Source organism: Trachymyrmex cornetzi, unplaced genomic scaffold (assembly GCF_001594075.2).
Source record: "Trachymyrmex cornetzi isolate Tcor2-1 unplaced genomic scaffold, Tcor1.1 scaffold209, whole genome shotgun sequence".
NCBI lineage: Eukaryota > Metazoa > Arthropoda > Insecta > Hymenoptera > Formicidae > Trachymyrmex > Trachymyrmex cornetzi.
Genome location: NW_017296732.1, coordinates 407,949 through 429,708, shown reverse-complemented (window position 1 = coordinate 429,708; position 21,760 = coordinate 407,949). Strand labels below are relative to the sequence as shown.

Sequence of the window (21,760 nt, the reverse complement as noted above, 5' to 3'; positions counted from 1 at the left end):
TCGCGGCCGCTTCAAAGGTTACGCAATGATCACGTAACTTTTTGCAGCATATTTCCTTTGAGCTAGCTTTCGAAGCTTAGTTCGGATTTTATTGCATTATTTTATAATGTAAAATTTAGAAATTAATTAATAAAAAATAATTTTAAAAATTAAAAAATTAATTAAGAATAAAATTATTTTAAATTATAAATTAATTTATACAAATAATGAATTTTTCAATTAATATAAATGTAAATAATATTACAATAAAAAAATAAAAAATAATTTTGTCTTTTAATTATCTTTTTTTATCTTCTCCCTCTCTTTATCTTCTTTATTCTTAGAAATTCGTAAAAACAAAGTATAAATGTCAAAAGATGTCAGATAATTGAGATAATAGTCTCACTCCATCAAAATCTTTCATCTCGCATTTACTGCGGACTAAAAGAATGACGTTTGAGGGTGCTCACGTGCACTTCGACGTTCCTGAAAGTTATCCGGTGGGGGATAAGGGGTTGTTGCTGCCGTCGACCAATGGGGGGTGCGCGTGCCCGATAGAGAGAAAAAGAGAGGGACTCGCAGAGGGGTTGCAGGAACACGGTGGCGTCGTCGTTTGGTAGCGCCGCGACGCCCTCGACGCGAACTAGACGTTCTCTGTATACGGCACCCCTAGACTCCATGGTATTTCTAACCTAACCACCCTTGCGCACCACCCCGTTCGTGCTCGCGTGACGTGTGTGTTCCGTGGCGCGCTGCGTTATATCGTTTCCCTTCTCGTTCCTCGGCGCAGTACGCGCGTTATCCTTGTTCCGGAAGGTTCGTTGCAACCAGGTGCAAAGAGAGAATAGTGAGAGCTGAGAGGGTGTGAGAGAACACGAGAGAAAGAGAGACGGAGAGGGGAGAAGCCAGCTGGCTCCAGGCTGCTCGGCGGGAGTCCTCGAGGGTGGAAACAACTCAGACTTTGCTGTAAGTATTTTTGTTACTATATACAACTAACTTCACGAATAATGCTCTTCGAAGAAGAACAGAATTGTTCAGGACTCGAGGAACAACACTGTCATCAATGGCATCAATGCCTAACATCGATGACATCGATGACATGATTTCGAAAATACCCTCACGAAGAATGGAACTCAATCAACCTCTTCGATTTCCATGTTTGTATATACATATACAGACACAAATACACACACATACACATACATGTTGCTATATATATGATGTAATGCGATAAAATCTAATGGCGTAATATATGTCGATCTTCTCTATCGTATCTTTATACGAGAAAACTTATTTTTAATTCTGATGTATCAATTCTACAAATAAGATATGTGAATGAGGATTCAATAAATATATTTTATAAATAAAGAATAGATTCAATTAAAGACGATATATAAATCTCTTCTTTTTATTGATTCTCTGAATATGACGTATCTTGATTTTTCTTGTAATGTTGATTCGATGAATCCGAAATATAAGGGAAAATACAAAAGAGGAAATAATACAATAAGTAGTCAATAAGAGGAAATAGAATAGTAGTCAATAAGAGGAAATACAATTTCCTTATTCATGTATCTTATGATACATCTAGCAAGAGCAACCAGAGCTGTCTCTTGATAAATACAAATTTTACATTCTCCATTCGTGCTTTTGAAGTTGTTGGTGCGAGCTTAAATCTTTTTCTGGTTATAGAGCGATAAGTGTGCTCTGGTTATTGCGAGAGGTAATTCTCGCCTATTGTTCTCGCGCACTGCTGATAAGCAGGGGACGCTTTTTCTTTTTCTACGTGATGAGAATTCGCGCCCAACAACTTGCCAGCATTACGATCTGACCTATAAAGTTGCCTGGTTTTACTCCTCTCTGTCGCGTTTTCGAAACGATCGTATAAAAAGTTGTAACCGCCACCGTTATTAAAAAGCATGACGGATATAACATATGCTAGCCAACTGCTGAAGGCTAATGTCTTCAGTCATACGTAAAATATTTGTTGCCGATCTATAAAGTCTTAGGTCTTCTAACTTTCATAAACTATACAAAAGAATAACAAAAATAAGTTGACATTATATATTTTTTTAACTGTTATTTTATATTTTATTTAATCGCCATGACTCTCTGAAATATATCAGATTTTCTCTCTAAAGCTCTAAAATTGTTTACAAAGACCCACTCTGTTACTTCAGTCTATTAATTACATCAAGATTCTGAAGGTAGAATGCTAACTTCATCGAAGTGAGACTGTCACGATTAGTCGTTCGTAATGCAATTATCAATTAGTCCTTGACAATCAAGGCATTTGTCGTGTCTAACTACTGTATGTACCTAGGTATGCAGAAGGATTGTATAAGCGAGAAGTCGAGCGGATTCGAGAAGAGGATGTAGAATTTTATATATTTTCGTTGCGGCAGGTCGATACGCAGTAAAGTTCCCGCAGTAGTCCTCGCGAGTATAGCGCAGACGGACTCGATTCTGATCGAAATAAATCGCGCGCGGGGCCTTGATTCGAAGATCAATCTCGTGTAATATATTTAAGGGAAGGATCGTGCGCGAGAGGCAAACAGTGCGGAAAAAAGACCCTAGTGTGTAATTTTCTCCTTTCCTTATACTCCATGCTTAAAGCTCTGGGATTTCGCGTATCGTTCGTGAACCGAAGAATGAAATCGATACGCACGAGACGTGTGTCACGTTCCTCTTTCCTCATCGATGAGCTTTTAATCCTCTGGGCTCGCCTGATGGCACGTGCTATCCTAATATTTAAACTTGCCTAACTTAGGAAAGAGAGAATAATGTAAGCCTTCTATAAATCAAGATTTACTGTCCAGTAAGCTTAAAGGGAAAGCTCTTAGTTCGAGGAAAAAAAAAGCTCATTTCCTTTAAATCATTATTCTCCTCTTTCTAATAAAATTTTAGTGTGATAGAATATTAATTTTAATGCAATAGTTTTTAAACAAACTTTATCGTGCGATTAAATAAACGATCATCCGTCGCGTTCTCAAAACTGCACGATTTATATCCCTCGCATCCCCTAGCTTTAAGCCCTCTCAGTCGCTCCATTCATACCTCTAAAATTCTTGTTCGCAAAGAGGGGCAGTCGCGAAACCGCAGAGAATGCTCAGATAAATAGATCATTTGCGAAAAGGCGGGGCGCGAAACTGAGAGAATAAGCGACGACAGAAAAAAAGACAGAGAGGAAGAGAAACGAGAACAAAAGCCGACAAAAAGCGATCCCGCCTTTCTTGCCGGTTTTTATACAGCGTCTTCCATCTTTTTCGTTTTCATATTTCCGAAGCGTGGAACGCGTGTCTCCCGCAGATACACATCCGTGCATTATTATTTTCCCTCCGCGCTTATTGTTCCATCGCTGTGGGTGGCAGCAGCCTTCGCGAATATTTTTTCTTCGCTATCGTCGTTTCTTCGTTCCTCGCTGTCGCATCTACGTTGCTTCTTCCTTTGTCTCCTTGGAAACCTTGCAGTAGTTATGCGACGTTCGGTCCCGGTACTCGACAAGCGCAAAGGATACCGGTGGCGAAGGAGGGTGCGCAGGGTTGGGGGAGGGGGTGGGGAACCCGACGGGTGCGAGAGGATACGGTCCAGGAACGTGACTTGGATGCAATATTTAAAAGCAGCGCAACGTCAATACTCTCCTCTCAACCGGCGCTCTTTCTCGTCGTCTACTACGCTCCATCGCCGAACCTTCCTTCGAGGTCGAGAGGAGAGAACCACCAGTTACCCTAATACGGCACTGAATCGGCCCCGTGGTCTGACCTTAACCCGGGATCATCCCCTTGTTCGATGAGAAGGGTTTTCCCGTACGTCCCGCCGTCCGTTTCCTGAATTTCGTTTCTGCGCTTTGACGTATGGAAAATTCGGTGACGTTCAGTTCTGAGGCCGGTATAAATGAGGGAGAACTTCCGAGTGTGTGTACTTAAGGCCATCGTGAATCGTGAATGCGCTCTTTGACTATCGTGGGTCAAAAGGCTGCTTAAACATAGTCTCTATACGGTTGCATCGTATGTCATCAAACGTCGCTTTGAAAGCCGTCTTTTGCAACTTTACCCTTCAACCAAAGACATCATTATCGAATGTAAATGTGACCATAAAAAATTACTTGAAAAACTTATTTTGTGCGACATGTACATTAATAATCAAAAGAGTTAACCTTATTAAATTTTTCTTGCTCGATATTGTGACAGAATATTTATTAATAATACGCAAAGTGAACATTTAGGCTGCGAATTATGTGAAATTTAGGACATAATATTGCGACCATCGATGATATTATAAGCGCACGAATATTTTATCATTTCCTGACGTGACTCTATAATTTATTGCTAATGCCTTCCTGCACTGCCGGAAAATCATCCTCACTCCCTTCTGTAAGCAGCGAGCGGCGAAAACGAATGAGAAACCAGCAAAGAGAGAAAGATGTACGAGCGGTGATATAACGGTGAGAAAATGCAGGAAGTTATGACAATTATGAGGGGTGGCGGGGAAGGAAGAGACGTCTAGTTGTGCAACGGCTCGTGAAATGAAATCGGAACGGAGGACGATCGTTTATAAGTTCGACAGATGGAATTCTCCCTCATTTTTACTCGCTATCACTCTTGCAGTATTCTTCTCGCAGCAACAAACGTCTCTCTATAATCTAATTAGAATATCTGACAGGAAGATAAAAATGAATATAAATCTCTCTCGACATGCTTGGTCATTGATGACATATTCGTTCGTCACTCCATCATCGATTAATTTAATTTATGCATTAATCTGATTACTCGAAAACAAATACATGTTCTATCGATTTCAAAACATGCGCGAATGTCTTTTCAGAGAATATACTTTTCACAGTTTCTACTTTGAGAGAAATAGAGGTTGATGGATATTAACTTGGAAAAACCCCAGGGCAATTCTTTCCGCTCGCTAGATATCTCTTTGCACTTCGAACCCGGGAGCCTTTGACGCTGGAGGGAAAGACACGCCGAGACGTGTTCTTCCTTCCTTGTCTAGTAAATTCGCGGAGCAATCCAAAGTGGCGTATGCAGGTCACGAAGAGAAGATCCACGTTCGTGTAGCCAAGGTTGACACGACCTAATTAAGAGAAAACTATAAAGTTCCTCACGTTGCCACGTCACCGGCTCTTGCAATACTCTTTTTATTAATTGAATTCTGGTCTCATAAAATATTTTTTCATCTAAGGGATCTTTTAAATTTTATATTTTGTAAAATGCTCTTAGTAAATATATTATAAAATGCTTAGTAGTAAATTCTTATTACTGAATGGGTAAATCTGTCTTTGCGAGGACAGATGTAGAAGTAATTAATTTGTCGTGAGCTTTATTATCGCAATAAATCGCCACGGGTTCCGACGTGGATTAGGATTGCCTTTTATAGCTGATTAGCACCGATTAAAGTAAATATTTAACTCGCTTTGTGTTAATCACTAAGTAGGGTTGTAGAAAGGGGGTGCAGTAACGCAACCCCCCGTCGAGTCGCGACGGGAGCTGGATTTATGGCGGCCGTAGCGAAACTCGCTTTCTCGGAATTTCGTAAAATTTACAAGCTTATTCCCTTAGCAAAGACAACGGACCGAACAAAAAAACAAGCGTGAGAAGTGTTGAAATGCCAACGTTTCCTTTTCACCCCTTCCCCAACGACTCGCCATCGTCGGTTGACTTCGAGGGCAATACCTTATATGAAATTTCATCCGGAAAGAAACTCTTTTTATCTTTGACAAGAATCGTGTCATACATTCTGCGAGTCGCTGTCATTTCGTGTAGAAGATTTGAAATATTATATGAGATACGACTTGCTGGAATTTTGACTAATGTAAAGCGCAAATAAAAGGATGCTTCTACGTTATCTGATTTACATTTTTAAAAAAGTAATAATATGTATAAATAAGTAAAAGAACGTCATATATAACAATTTTTTAATAAGATGTTTTAATACTATTTGCACAAAGTTAGAGTTTCCTTACCAACCTATGTCACTTAAGATACTCGAGCTTACGGTGGCGTCTTAAAGTGAAGTCACCAAAGCTGGGAACATCTTGTACAACAATTTGCATGAGTAGACAATACAGGCGACGACGTAAAAAAAAGATATTACCAGACAGCTGTTCTACCATTCAAGCGGTAACGTGCGCCATGGTCCGTCGCAGTTTCCGTCCTCTTCTATGTCCTCCTTTTCTCCTCGGTTTCGCACCCACGCCCTTGCCCTTGACTTTCTCCTCTCTACCGCCTCACCGAGACACTACCACCTTATCCCCCGAGCTTAATTCGCAAAGGAAACGGTCGATGAAGGGCGTGCCTGCTGCGCGTGGAAATGCGTCCAAAAGATGACGAGAGAGGAGAACAGAAGCTGGTTGCTCGCAGCATGCGAAACGATTTCAAATGTTACGCGTTGCGATTTTTTAATCAAATCTTTATATACGTTTCGACGCAGATATAATATCCGGCAAAGATGTTCTTTCATATATATTCTTAATATACAGGCGGTGTAAATTTCTTTCTTCGATCCTCCGGTTTTTCACATTCCGCATTTCTGCCCTTCTATCTCATGTTCCTCACAACCCCGCGTCTTCGGATATTGCCGCAATGTCTGTCCATTTTTCGTTCCCGTGTCTCGATTCAACCTTGAATCTTATGAGGTCTTGACAGAGAAGCGGAAATGCCAAAAATTCTTCATCAAATGGTAATATGTTTATGTTTTATATAATAATAAATATATATTATACACTTTTTTCGAATATATCATTGTTCATCGTTTATTACACACAGTTATTAATTTATTAAAAATATTTTTTCTAAAAACTATGCAGCATTCAGAATCTTTTTGAAATTTTTTCCGAAATATTTTTCACATGAAGCACCATGCATCAAAAGTTGTCTGATTGCGAACTTTCCCCAACGTTATAAATGCGCAGTAATTTAATCTTGTTCAGAACGACGAGAAGTTTCGTATCACGTTTCCTAGATTTCCTTTCCCGGATGAAAAGACTATTTTTCTTTGAAGATATTTAATATGCAAAGTTTTTTCACGATTTACATCGATTCTATTTTCAATTCAATTAAAGCCTTGTAATTATTCATTAAAATGTAAAACCTATTAGCGTAATATGCTTTATGTGCGCTCTCGTAATATATAAATTATATCTCTCTTAACTGTTAATATTTAACGTAACTCTTGCAATTAATTATTCTACACGGAAAGAACGATTTTACTGAAGTATTAAAAAATTTAATTAGATCTGAAAATAATTTTGTTGGCTCATCAAAATAATTACTTAGGAATCTCAATTCTACGATAAGTAATGCGGCAAAAATGTTTGGCATTCTAACAATCAGTTTGAGTGTCCTTTATAATTATCTTAATGGTTTAACAAAATTATTTCAGATTTTTGTGTCTAGCTAAATTTTTAGATACTTCAGCGCAAAACCGTTCATTCCGTATAAAACACATTTCTCGTTCACACACTTATCTTAGAAACATCTATCATTTTCAAGGTAGATAAACATCTGTTCATTTGTACAAGTATAATGCTGTTTCGTGCAATTGCATGGAAAATGGTCGAGAAATCGATTGATAATCTCGAACAATAAGCGTAAATGTATATTCCGGGTGGATATTAACGATTATTGAGCATACAGCCACTTGCTTTGAACGCAGGGTCCTCCGATAACGAGGCCATAAGGATGCCAAAGGACTGGCTGGAGCCATAGGTTCGCGATTAATTCCGCCTGCAACATGCGCGCACTTGGTTAGTTACTCCATCTTTGGAGAACCTAATTTACGAAGCGAACTGCAGGTCGCGGTGAAACTTGGCGCTCGTAAGAGGCGACGCTTGCTTATCGACTTCAACAAATTGATGACCCTACGGCAGTATCTAAGTAGACTAACGTTGAAGGACTAAATTACACAAATAGCTGCGGGAATAATAAAAACAAAAGTTAATGCTACAGAATTTGAAATATTAGATTTTACTATAAAGTTGTTCCATATTACGTACATCAAAATTAAATGTAATTAAACTGTGATGATATAAAGTAAATTCTTATTAAATACTAAAAGTATGTCTTAATAATAATTAGTTGAAATTTAGCTGAGATCGTTAGTTCTATAAATTCCCCAATTATATCTTGAAGCTAAACTCCTCGTTTGTATGTCATCCTCTTGATCTCCCTCCCACAGTTAAACTTTCCCAGAGCTCGTGATGCTTCGCAAAAGTCCGCTCGCGATGTTGTGTCGCACAAGTGTAGTAACAAAGCGAGTCTCCCGAGAACTTTCGACGTGGAAATTCAATTTCCATCGCGAGGTTCGCGCGACGTTTCGCGACCTTTCCCTTTCCTATACTCTCTATCTTTCTGTTTCCTTCTCGTGTGTTCGCCAGCTATTCGCTCCTTTTTTCATGGATCTTATCTCGCCCGAGAGACGTGAAACGCCAAGATAGGCGATTTCTACTTCTTTTTCCTCTCGCGTGCGAAGAGAGCGCGAAGGACCAATAGAAGAGCGTATCTTCTTCTCTGTGAATACTTCGCACTCGGAGATCACGCCAATTCTAGAAAAAATGGTCGTCGTGGCGAATTCTTATGCAAAGATCCGTACGAAAAGATAGAACACGAAGGGATGATTTTTGCTGCAATTTTCCTCGTTGCGTTTAGCATTGCTCATGAATCGAAAAGGAAGTTATATCTTACGGATCAAATTTAATTTACTTTATACTGTGACAAAAATATATTAGTTACAGTTTCAAATATTTATTGATTGCATAAATGTTTTATTTAAAAAAACTTTATTATGAATTGTACAATGAGATACTGCAATTCATTTAATGAATCAATACTGTTTTATATTTTTGTCTGGACCAAAACGAGACACATAAATCATCCCTTTGGTGTAGCAGAAAGTAAACGAATCTTTCATTTACTGCAATCAATTTTCGTGCGACGACACCGATACATGCACCATATTCCTACGCCCATTTTTGTCCCCCATTCGTACAGCTTTCACCCTTATCCTATTGCGGTTTGTATTCGCACCGTTCAAGGACGATACTTAAAGATCGTACTCTTGTATCGCAACGTTAATATATCTCTGCGAGGTCGAACAGCTAGTAAAAAGGATTGCAATTGTAAGTGCAAACATAGGTACACGACTTACACGTGGTAAGAAAAGATATCGTCTCCCAAATATACATGTATATGTGTATAGTGCATATAGGGTGTTCTAACTTGCGCTCCATTTTCTCTACGAAATCTTTAATTTTTTAAAAATTGATTTTTCGTCCAGCGAAGGCTTCACAATCGAAATCATCCCTCAACTTTAGCTATATTTTTAACAACGAATATTCACAACAAATTAGATTAAAAAATAAGTACGACATTTTTTACCTAATTATATTCTAAAAATCATTTATTATAACTGAGAGAAAAACTACCAATTCCCCATAAACTATTCTTCTTGAACTATTCCTCTTGAAAAAAATATAATACAAATTGCTCGAAAAATCCAAGAACGACAAGGCACCCTATATATTTATACGAATGTATACGATATGTGCATGTACACGCTGTAAGGCCGGTTACAGAAGGATAACATCATTTATGTTCCCTGGAGACCGTGAAGATACCGGGAAGAGACGCATCTCTCCATTTCTTAGTCTATCTTCCCTTCTATTCGCTCACCAAAGCCGATTCGTGCGCGTATACATTTTCTCTTCTTCCTCTACCTTCGCGAGGATCGATCGTTTCATTTATTAGTCAGGTACGAGAAGCTGGGAGAGAGAAAGAATGGAATTCGCTGGAACCCGAAGTAAATCTGCGTCTTTTGAAAAAGAAAAAACGTCTCGTCGATACGAAATCGTACGATTAACCGATTTTAAAACTACATTGTCAACGTGAGATTTTTAATTTAGGTATAATTTCGATAATTGATTTTGAAAGTAATATACAGGGTGTTCCGACCTTTTTTTGCCAATCACTTTTGTGTAGATAGAGTGGACTAAACTGAGTCGAAAAGTCCTCTACCATTTTGCAATTTTCGCAAAAGTTAACAAGATATTAATTACTAAAAATTGCAAAATATTGATTTTGAATAATTTTGTACTGAAATACTATCAACTTTACAAAAACATTGCAACAGACAAAAATTATTTATTTTCTTCTCATATAGTTCTGAGAATTTTTTCAGAATTTTTTATCAACTTTTTAGTACTGCATTTTCTTATTTTTACCAACATGAGAAAATACGGTATCAAAAAATTCTGAAAAAATTTTGAAAAAATTCTCAGAACTTTATGAGAAGAAAATAAATAATTTTTGTCTCTTGCAGTTTTTCTGTAAAGTTGATAGTATTTGAGTAAAAAATTATTCAATATCAATATTTTGCAATTTTTAGTAATTAATATCTTGTTAACTATTGCGAAAATGATAGAGGACTTTTCGACTCAGTTTAGTCCGCCTTATCTACACAAAAGTGATTGGCAAAAAAGGTCGGGACACCTTGTACACATATATATATATTACAAAATTTGTATAATTAATTATTGCACATTACATTTGACTGAAGTAATTACCATTTAAATAATATCTATTAATCTCTTTTGTCGTCACACAATAGCTTCTCCAATAAATTAATTAATAGAATGTAGAAATGTTTCCATAAAAGAACGCTTAATTGGTACTTTTAATATAATTTCGAGCGAATATCCGATAACATTCATGGGGAAGCACTTTGCGCAAATCACAATACAATTAAATCTTATAGCAATAGTAAGTTATCTGCTGTTCATTATCGAAATAACAATTCGTTTTACACCGTTCGCGCTGCTTTTTCTTTCGTCGTAGTGTCCGAGTAATCCGGTCTCGCGCACAGCTTCTATCGATGTGTACTCGAACACATTTTTACTGTACGTTGGAAGACAGGTGGACGATGCTTTATCGGCCAGGAAACACCAGCAAGTCATGTATTGTGACCGGCCGAGATTAGAGCCATTGTTTTCGCGCTTGCCCGACCTGAATAACGTTCCTCCCATTCGACGACGAGAAACGAGAACGTGGGGATGAGAACGCACGGGAATAGGAAAACTCGTTTCGACGTCGCCCTGGTTCGTTTGCCGTACGTAACGGACGTGCACGAGCTTTATTAATTTCCGGAAATTGAGGACCGTATCTGCTGTTGAACGTCGGATCGATACTGTCGATGTCGCGCGATTGAATCGATTTTTCTCCCCCCACCTCTCTCTTTCTCTCTCTCTCTCTCTCTCACTCACTCACTCACTCACTCACTCACTCACTCACTCACTCACTCACTCACTCACTCACTCATTCACTCACTCATTCACTCACTCTCTCTGCCTCTCAATGTAGTGATAACTTTCGTTTGCCCGAAGCTATACAATAACGCTGCGATCAGGAGTTGAATAAACAATAATGCAACCGTTCGACTATTCCGCTAGAAACATCGCGTTTTACTTTTTTAAACGATTACTGAATCTTTTGCGTTGTGATGCTCGGAATGTAATCTCAAAACTATGTCAGCGATCGATTGCGTCCTCTTTTATCATAAGTCATGTCCCGACATCCGTATTGTGCAACTTTTCCCGCTATGTTAAATTTATTCGGCAAATAGCGAAAAAGTTCAAGCAGAAGAAGAGAGGTGAACTCGCGTAGCGACGAGATATTCGATCGATGTTGTAGGTCGCGGATGTTTGCTCATCGCTACGAGAACGAATGTGTTTTTCGAGAAGAGTCCAAAGTTTTCGGTGACAAAATGGAATAATAAAAGCCGAGGTATACGAAACGAAATTCTCTGACTGCAAACCTGTTTGCGCTCCAGATTCAGCGACGAAGTTCGTTAACCGGCGTTCTGTACCGCGAGGCTTTGTATACTTCGGAGAACAATTTCTAATTTTCTATTACAATAGCGTAAGCTCCATTGACGTGGAGAAAAAGGGTTTGCGAGGGTGTGCGTTTTCGAAGGATTTTCGAGAGAAAAGACCTCCATTCGTTCATTAAAAAGTAATGTTTCATTAACTGAAATTTTATGAAGAGATTGTTTGTTGAATTCGAGCGCAGCTTCGACCTTTTTTTTCATGTGGATCAGCCAAGTTCTTTCTGAACTCCATATATTAGTTCTCTATTAAACCAATTATTGTCAACTATGCGTCAAATGGTTTTAATTTCCGTTAATTAAATGTTGTTTACGGGAACAAAGTTTTGTATCAGGTGCGATTATTTTAATGACGCTCGAATAAAATTGCAGCGTGTTCAGCTCGGAGACACAAAGCTACACACGTTGCATCTCTCATCGCGTTACAATAATCCTTTTGGCAGCAACATTTGGTACTAACCAACAATGCGAACGAAAATTCAAGCTGTGAAGCAGCGAGTCGCTTTTACAATATAATAACAATAATTAGCACTAGCATTGTAATTATAATTTTCATTAATATCATATATGTTTATTTTAATTAATATCGTAATCATAAATATCGTAATGTGGAATTATCAGAATGTTGATATGTTTTGATGTACAAAAAAAGAAAGCAAATGCAGGTACAACGAAAAGAGAAAGACTGCATCCGTGTTTGCTCGTTTTTCCCAGCAGAAACGTCCGGTCAGGACCCCGAATGGCACTATCTGCTTCGCCTCGTCCCAAAAGCTTTTGATACCCGCGCGGGGATCGCAAAACCCTTTTTACTCCTATTTTTTACTCGCTACCGTATTAATCCCACCTGCCGAGTTTTTCGCGTAAATGACGCTGCACACGGGAATGTAAGTTTATATCTGAAAATTGATATTTACGCGCATTGCGATGCCGATTCTCGATATTTCGGGGATACGTCACAGTTCGAGGGACATGGAACTCCTGTTTTTTTTTTGTTACTATATTCGTTTCCGGTTTCACTCGCGGAAATTTGTCGACCAGCAGGGACACCTCGTAAATTGTATGGTATATATAGATAACATTTTATAGGAATAATGGTGATTTATCTAGCCGCATAATTTTCAAAATACTCGTTGAGCGCGAGCGCACGGATGAAGCGGTTTAAACTGCGCACGATTGTATCGCGATTTTATGAGATATTTGATAGTGTAATCTGTAATACAAATGTTTAGAGATGCGTGGATATTATCGACCATTTGAATAGCGATTCAGGGCACGCGTTACTTCGCGCATCACTATTTCAGTGACAGTTTCGTTGCATCGGAATGTATCGCATTTAATCATGCACAAAAATGGCCATGTGATTCAAGTTGCATTCATGATTGTCGTTTATGACAAGAATTAATGCACTGGATTATTCAAAAAGACATGAAAATAGCTTTGACATTTAATTTATTATTCATATCGTGAAACAGTATTCGCCAAACAAAGCTGGACATTTCTGCTGTATATTTGAAAGTATATTAAAATACTGTGATCTTTTCTCTATGAGAATAAAAAATAGAATTGAAATGAACAAAAAGTGCACACAGACTCACTCAGATCCGAACAACTTCGAGCTGTAGACTGATACATTTTCTCTTTCAACGCTTATTCAATTGTCTGACATAATTTCTTTCCTTTTATCCCTATAATCATCCTTGAAATTGCATCACTTTCCCGTTTCCGTACGAAAAAAGGGAAAGAATAAAATTCGCATCTCGAACTCTCAATCCTCCGTTTAATGTCACCTTCCTCAGTCATTATCTAGAGCGTATATCAAGCTGAAAACGAAAATTATAATGGGTTTTCTACAATAAACCATTACCTAAGCTGTAAGCCGTAAGAAATTGACTAATCATAAACTATTATCTTTCTCACGTTCGACTGTGATTGTTCAATTTCTTATAGCTTAAGACTTATAAAGCTTAGATAATGGTTTATCGTAGAAAGCCCATAAGCCGAAGAATGCGCACGTATATGTGCATTACGCACGTATTATTAAAACACACTGAAAAAAATGTCTAGTAAATAACTACGAGACGTTGAGTGAAATAATTTTAATCAAGTTGTTTAATTAATATAATCAAAAATAACACTTTACTGTTTTAAATATTTAGTAAGTATTACCAATCAATATTACCAATTATTTGATACTTATTAAATATTTATAGAGAAAAGTAAAATTATTTTGGTTATATTAAACGAACATTTGATTGAAATTATTTCACTCAATATTTGGTAGCTATTACTTGCCAGAATCTTTTTTCAGTGAAAAAAGAAAGTGTTCGTAGGCATACATGGAGAAAAATAAGAAAGGACAATGCGCATATAAAAATTCCATATTGGGAAAAGGAAGAAAGAAGGAATGCTCGCGCAAGAATGGTGTTAGCCCCTAATTGCATGCCAGACAGCGACTGCAGCATCTTCCATCCCTCCCCCATCCTCTTTGCATTCTCTCTCCTCCTTTCCTCCTCTCTCTTCCCTTACCATTTCATTCCTCTCCATTTTCTACCGGTATTTCCGAGCTACCCATCCGCTCGCGACCCACGGCACGCCAGCCCGGAAACGTGGCGTAAGAAACGTTATTGCGCCACTCTCCGCGGAGTTTCCTGGTACAAGACTGTCCTCCCCCCTCTCATCCTCTTGTTCTCATCTCGGCCTCTCTCAGCCGACAACGTATGTCCGGAAGAGACATCGGACAGAGTATTACGCGTCGGGTTTGTAACGCATACCCTTTTCGCATCCTTTCAAGTAAATCCTGCTTGAATGCTATCGCAGGCATATCTCTAGTGGCTCATTTTCTGCCACGACACGTATTTACAAATAATAGCTGTGACTGACGCTCGCTGATGGCAAAATTGGACTTTTGACGAGCGAATATAAAAGAGAAATAGAGAATTTAGCTAAAGAAAGATGACCCATCGTTTTGCCTAACGTAATAGATACACGATAATCAATTAATATTCAATTATTCAAATTCGCTGTTAGAGAAATCATTTTCTCGATTTTAATACATTATTAACACAAAGAAGCTACGCTGTTTGTGGGTTATTTCTGTATCTTGATGCATCAAATGCGAACGTTTCGTAGATATGACGGTTCACTTCCTCAGAATGAGAGAAGCAACCTGATATCACTTAAGTATCAGGTTGCTTCTCTGAGGAAGTGAACTATAACGTTCAGGAAATGTTGATATTTAATGTATCAAGACACAGATATAATTCACAAACCATAGCACCTTTGAAGGAAATACCCGTGAAAGCTTCAAAAATATTAACATTATTAAGACAATTTTGAATTTAATATGGGATCTTGGAGAAGAAAGAATGTAAGTTTTATTTTAATGTCTCTTAACATAAATTGCGATATAAATAATGTGTGAGAAAGTCAAAATTGCAGAGAGCAGCAAAGTCCCCACTGTAACTTTTCGACACGCGAGAGCCCAGTAGCTCGTCGTTTCGATCCTGGCGGAGGCCGGGAGGCTCGGAGTATGGCTCCTGTACCTGTTGATCCCCCGTCGGAGAGACCCCCTCCCGTCCCCGTTCGCACCCCCGTGTCGGGCCCGGCGCGCGAGACGGGGGAGGGTAAATAACTGCCGGCGGAACGGCCCGGAATTATGCTGGCCGCTCTCAAAGAGCGATAAAATAAATCATGCTTCGCAAGGACACGCGCGTTGCGGCCGTATCCACCTCTCTCATCCACTCGCGCGAGATCCCGGCGGCTTCGCGGTGGATAAGCGTGGCGAAGGCGGTATCCCTCGGGAAATCAGAGAAAGATGCACTGCAACTCGCGAAGATGTCCTCCCTCTACCACCCCCTTCGTCTTCCACCCTTTTACTCAACCCTCTCGCTACCATGGTGCGCACATTCGCGCATCCTCCCAACTTTCCCTTGTCTTTCGATGGCCGAATACGGGGGTGGATCGGTTCGACGGGGAACATCGAGGGAAAGTGAATGGAGGAAGAAGATGAGGGAGAATAAGAGTCTCTACTGAGAAAGCGAATGCATCGCGCCGTAATGCATTGGCAGCGGCGCCATGTTAAATTGAGTTTCTCGCATAATTCGCTAGAGAGTTTGCCGTTAAACTTGGTTATTGGACACGCGATTGTGATCAGAATGTTGTACCGAATGTTGTACTATAGTGAAAAAAAGACGTCTTATCTTATCTTCTAGATCCGATAGAGTTCGTTCTTTTCTTCAGTTGAATTCTTTACGTTCATTTTATGAGTTAGTTAAATAATTCGCGATTATCGGATGCAGAATAATTCACATTGCTATAAATATAATTGCAATAGTGCAATCGCTTGAAACGGAACATCTGTTCAAATACTTCACTTGCTATATCGATTATTAATATTTTTGCAGTATATATTAATTTAGACAATGAAATTATATCCAACGAATTCATGAATTATGAATGGATCAAGGAAGCAATCCGAATTCTTATTGAGCCCCTGTTTACATAAAAGTCAACTGCCTTAAGGTTATATTCCATTCTAAGGGCGGCGTTCGGTTCAAAAGATTTTTTTCTGATGAGCCTTTGAAGTTTCACGTAATTAGAGGCGGAAATAAATCAAGAGAATATTCTTGAATCAACAGAATATTCTCAAAAGAAATTATTCTATTTTTCTCGGCGCGCTTTATAATTCGTAAATAAGAGTGATGTAATTACGAATCGGGTGAATTAAATATAAACGTATAATGTGTTAATTCACTCACTGGTGGATATACCGCTTCACGCTGCCCGTTGCGTCCTCTGTTGCATCCATGGTTACATCTGATGCCATTCTTCGATGACGGCTGCATCGCTCCGGATAGGAATCTATCGCAGAGAAGACCTTTTTTTAAAAAAAGTTATTTTATTTTTCTCGACATCTTTTAAAATTCGATTATGCTATTAAAATTTTTTTATGTAAATTGTTATTCAACATTTCTAGTATCAAAATTATATAATTTATGAAAAAGTGAACAAATAACATAAAAATAATGTGTTTTAAAGTGTAAATTTTTAAATAAATAAATAAAATTTATGTTTAATTTAATATAATATTATAAATATTAATTTTGAAAAAATATGCTTCCACAGTTTGCTTACAAATTGTATCAATGCTACATGTTTTTATTACAACATAAAATAATATCAATTCTTTTCGCTCGTATAACTTACAACAAAATTAATAAATAATAAACCCAGGTCAATACATTAAACGAGCTATAGTTAGGTGTAACAAATAATATTTATTATTCACAAATTATAATTTTTCGACGATAAGTTTCAACGATACATTTCGACTATACTTAGTCCTCATCAGCCGAAGAAATATACATATATAATTACCCTATATATCTAATTATATTAACATATTATGATCAAGGACCATCTCACCTTAGTATTACAAAAGATAGTACAACAAAACCATATTATTATATGTAGTCAAACTTGTTAAATATTAGATGTAATGAGTCATGATTCCGAACCAATTCATCGGTTAATAGCGAGAAAGGGCAATATGAATAAAAAAAGAAATTTTCAGTCGTATTATTGCTGTAGCTTGATGTCAGATTATAAAATGGTTGTATGTCCTTAATATCGATAGATAAAATTAGTCATGAAGGCAAATACAAATTATATATATTGGTAAGTTTGCAGCAGTCTATTACAAATTTAAAATATAAAATTTAGAATCGGTAATTATTCACTGATGCAGGACCGACATTGATTGTAAGAGAGTATAACCGCAAACGATCATTTTCTAACATATCCATCTTATGTGAAATTAATACAAATGTTTTTATGTAGATGAATGAAATGTAAATATATATCGTATCTATGTAGATGAATGAAATGTAAATATATAACATATTTATTGGGTTAGGGGAAAAGTCCTTTTACAAGTTGGAAAAAATAGTTTTATAACAATTAATATATTTTATTTTTAAAAAATTGGTAATTATATCATTTGATAGATCAACGTGTTTCGGCTTAGAATACCTATGTAAAGTTAGCACTCGATTTGAAGAGAAAAACAATTTTTTTATATGCATACAGCTAGGTTTGTACCCGATTGTACCACCGTTCTTTTCGTTTGTACCTCAAGGAGTTGAAAGCAAAATAAATTTTTTTTAATGTTGGCACCCCACTTTGAGATACTGAAATTTTCAAAATGCCATCAGATTCAGCATCGTTTGTACCCCTCAGGGAATGTTTGTACCGATTTTTCAAAATAGAGGTGAGCGCTAACTTCGCCATTTGTGAATATTTTTTAAATCGGAAAGCGAGTGCTGTTTCGGAATCGTTTGTAGACATTCGTACCGCAGTTCGTTTTGTTTGTACCTCTCAGGGGGTGTTTGTACCGATTTTTCAAAATAGGGGTGAGCGCTAACCTCGCCATTTTTTAAGATACAAACGAAACAAACTACGGTACAAACGTTTACAACCCTTATTTTGAAAAATCGGTACAAACACCCCCTGAGAGGTACAAACGAAACGAACTGCGGTACAAACGTCTACAAGCGATGTCGAAACAGCACCCGCTTTCGGATTCAAAATATTTTTAAAAATGGCGAAGTTAATATTCACCCCATTTTGAAAAATCGATACAAACACTCCCTGAGCGGTACAAGCGAAACGAATTACATTTTGAAAATTTCAATATCTCAAAGTGGGATGCTAACATTTAAAAAAATTTTTTTTTCTTCAACCCCTTGAGGTACAAATGAAAAGAATGGTGGTACAATCAGGTACAAAAAACCAAGCTCTATCCAATTCATAAAAAAAAAAATTGTTTTTCTTTAAGTCGGGTGCTAAACTGCTAACTTCACATAGGTTTTAAGAATCTGTATTTTTAATTACGAGATACGATGATTTTTAACGGAGTTACGAGCAATAAAGTCAGAATGTTCCTTTTTACTTAATCCGCAAGTAACTGAGGAACAAAAAAGCGTAAGAACATTTTTAAAAAACGATTTTGTAAGAAAAACTTCAAACTTTCACGACAGATAATCGAAAATTTGCTCAAATTTTTTTTGGCCACGCTAGAGACCTATAAAGTGAAAAGAAAATTTTTCATTTTTTTCAGCTCATAGTTTTCTTACGTAAAAATTACAAAACTCAAATAAATTCAAAAAATATAGTAACCATTCGAAAGTAAAGATTTCAAGCATTAAAACACTTTTAAATTTAAATTTTGATCATTTTTAACGAAGATATTTGTAAAGGGATTTTTTTCCTAACCCAATGATTAATTCACTCACCAATTGATGTGTCGCCATCCAGTTGTGTCCACCAGTGCATCCTCAGCTGCACTCGATGCATCCTTTATTAATGGCTACATTCCTCTAGAAACAGATTTATCGCAGGAAAGAATACATCTACTGGAAAAAAAATTATTTTACATTTTTCTCAGCACCTTTTATAATTCGGAAGTAAATGTGATGCAATTACGAATCAAATCATTAGGGTGAAAATATAAACGTATAATACATAAAATTCGCTCACTGGTCGATGTGTTCCCACTGCGCCGTTGTCCTCCATCCTTCGTGTCGACAGCTGCATCACTCCGGATCCACCAGGAGGTCCAAACTTTCGTATAACACTTTATTCTCATACTCGGGAATAGCCGTCGACGAGATATATCGTAGGACGATAACGACGAGTCACCCGGCATTTCGAAACGACGCAACGTGACGAATACTGGCAATCGACGAACAATCGCAATTTCCACGGTAATATCATCGAAGTGGCATTCGTCCGTTCGCGAAATTCGCCGACGAATTGGCAGAGATACGCGAGGAATGCGATCGAGACTCCGAAAGTATGCGAGACGGCGCGGCGGGGGTTAACGCCATAAGTGTCGAACGACGCAATTGAACGCGAGTCGCGACAATACTCTGAAATACGTGAAGTATGTGTCTTTCACTGGAGAACCGTGTATTTCTCCATTCTCCACTGTCACGGCGACACTACATCAGAACGCGATGCGGTCGCGATGAACTTTCAGTCAATTCTTCTTTCTACCAATCCCAAAATTCGCGTACGCGCCGCAGTAGAGCACTATAATATAGGTATTCCGGTTGTGGCTAAGGCACTATAATATGAGTATTCGCATCCGCCATTTTTAATCCCTTCCCCACTTTTTGTTCTCTTTTCAATCTTAGTTTAGCGGCGGAGTAGAGAGAGAGAGAGAGAGAGAGAGAGAGAGAGAGAGAGAGGCAAGGGATTGAGGAAAGGAGCAAAAGAGTGAGAAAAAGATTAAAAATGGCGGATGCGAATACTCATATTATAGTGCCTTAGCCACAGCCGTTACTATTCGGCGACTAGCGGGAGACGTCTGGTTTCCACTTGCAATGAAACTTACGCACCAATCAGGGCATTCGGCGCTACATTCATAGCGATGCGTTCGGTGATCCATGAATCCATGAGGTATTAATCATTACCTCTCGCAGATTAAATCGTGATACCGCAGATACTTTTACTCGGCGCGATTGTTATTATTCGGCTACTATAATTAAACGAGAGGCGTCTGGGTTGCACTTGCAATGAAATTTACGCGCCACTCGGAAAATTCATTGCGAAATTCATCAGTAAGACTCATTCGCGAATCGATGAGATATTAATCATTACCTCTCGCAGATTAAATCATGATACAACCGCGATGACAAGATTGTTTTTTCTCGACGCGACCGTTTATACTATAATATATATTCGGCGACTAGCGGAAAGCGTCTGGATTCCATTTGCAACGAAATTTATGCACCAATCAGGGCATTCGGGACTACATTCATAGCGATGCGTTCGTTGACTCGCGAATCGATGAGATATTTAGCATTATCCCTCGCAGAATATACGAACAATGGCATTAAATGGTGATACGATCTTGATGCAATATTATCCAATACTTCTTCTCAGTGCGACCGTTGCATTCGGTGATTGAGGGAAAGCGTCTAGATTCCACTTGCAACGAAATTTACGCGCCTCTCGGAAAATTCGTCGCGAAATTCATCAGTGAGACTGATCCGTGAATTGATGAGATATTAATTATTATCCCTCACAAGATATTCAAATTATCACATTAAATCACGATACAACTGAGATGCAATGCCGTCTCCAATATTTTTTCTCGGCGCTTTCGAAGTTCACGGTAACTACGCAATCGCTGCTACTTGACTAACGAGAGACGTCTGAGTTCTACAATCAGGCCGCCAATCAAGGGGCGTTCGGGGCACTACATTAATGATGACGCGTTCGTTGAAATCCGCATATCGATCATTATCCCTCGCAAAATACACGAATATTGGCGTTAAATCGCGATACAATATCGTCAAAATACTTTTTTTCGACTTTTGAAATTTATGTATATGGTCGTTGTTATTCGACAATTAGCGGGAAGGTTATACTTAGAACGCAATTACGCATTAATCAGGGCGTTTATTATGAGATGTATGACAAAGTTAATTTATGAATCGATATTATGGCCATGGCACACAAAATATTTAAGTGAAACGTAAGCAGGAAGTATAATTAAAGTAAATTGGCTAATTACAGTAGAGACCATAAGGCCACCCCTTATAAAACTTTAATACTGGTCAAAATTAATCATTTATTTTGAATATTAAAAATATTAACAGTACTTTTAATAATAAAATAAGTGATTAATTGATTAATACTAGTATAAAATTTCTATAAGGAATAATGTAAGTATTATAGTAGCAAATCCAACTAATAGTTGATTTTCTTACTCTTCACATCTTATTACTTAAACTTTTTTATACTAAAAAAGGAGTCTAGTAATAGCTATCAAATGTTAAGTAAAACAATTTCAATAAAATATTCGGTTATTATAACCAAAAATAACTTAATT

The 21,760-nt window shown here is 37.8% G+C and overlaps 1 protein-coding gene across 1 annotated transcript in view; it reads left to right on the top strand.

Annotated features, from left to right (window-relative positions):
- Positions 1–697: 697 nt before the first annotated feature.
- The window catches only part of LOC108759850 (protein Fe65 homolog), a 201,015-nt gene continuing 179,952 nt past the window's right edge, over positions 698–21,760 (top strand). Inside the window, exon 1 of the mRNA XM_018505510.1 lies at positions 698–945. The gene's annotated coding sequence lies outside the window, so the exon portion shown is untranslated. The remainder of the gene's footprint in view (positions 946–21,760) is intronic.